Source organism: Mus caroli, chromosome 10, assembly GCF_900094665.2.
Source record: "Mus caroli chromosome 10, CAROLI_EIJ_v1.1, whole genome shotgun sequence".
In the NCBI taxonomy this organism is placed as follows: Eukaryota; Metazoa; Chordata; class Mammalia; order Rodentia; family Muridae; genus Mus; species Mus caroli.
In genome coordinates this window covers 36,911,800-36,912,891 of record NC_034579.1, presented here as the reverse complement: position 1 = coordinate 36,912,891, position 1,092 = coordinate 36,911,800, and positions in this window count along the sequence as shown.

Here is a 1,092-nt window from a genome sequence, read left to right as displayed (position 1 = left end):
AAAAAAAAAAAAAAAACCCTGGGTATAAAAATCTGGGAGGAAATAATGCAATGCCAGGTAAAAATCTAGTAAACCTCAGAAAAATTATAATGAACAGAGCTAGTTCCAGGATGGCAAGGGCTACAGAGAGAAACCCCAAAAAAAAAAAAAAAAAAAAAAAAAAAAAAAAAAAAAAAACCTGGGTAGGATCTGCTGTGGCTCTGTGTTCTGGACCGATGCTCCTAAGTCCCGCTCAGATTCGTTCCGGACCTACTCCAACTGTGGCAGCAGCTTCCGCTCAGCGTTTATGCATCCCGTGTACCTAATTATCTTTACTTTGTCCACTTCCAGATTATAAATTTGCCATCTATAGTATCCACAATTTGGAAACTAAAGATGGAATTACCAGCCGGACTCTTTCTTTCTTACTAGTTTTTATTAAAAGCAGCTCATACCACACAGGTATGAGCTCTGAGGTTTCCCCTTTATCTTTACAGAGTTATCTAGCGCACTCTATCCGGAGCTGCCTCGAAATCGGTCAGATATGTGGGCGTCCGAGTGGGATGCCAGGAGAGCTTTGCTTGACTTCTGCACTCCAGAAGGAACAAGGGTGGTTGTGGGATTGGGGATTTTGCTCAGTGATAGAGCACTGGGTTCTGCCCTCAGCACCAAGAGGAAAATAATAATAATAATGATAAAAAGACAGAAAGAACAAGGGTCAGCCTTTCAACTTTGCTTTCACATAGGTTTTTGTTTTGTTTTCTGCTGAAAGAATTGCAGTAAAAACAATGCAGTAAAAACTGGTTATCAGTAACAATGTCACTCGGAGCTGGTGACCAGGAATCACTCTGAGGAAGATTGTCAGAAAAGGCTGTTGGATAAGGCTGAGGTGGCCAAACCAAATGTGAGATGCTCACAGCTAGATGTAGGTTAATGTTAGGTGAAGATTTAGGTTAATAAAATGAAAGCCAACAAGATTTAAAATGCTCAAAATATTTATTACTTTGAAATTTGAAGAATTTAAAATGTCAGCTCATAGCAAGAATCTAGAGGGTTGAAGATGTTGATGATAATATTATTAGAGCATAGATTATACCCTTTTTTTTTTTTTTT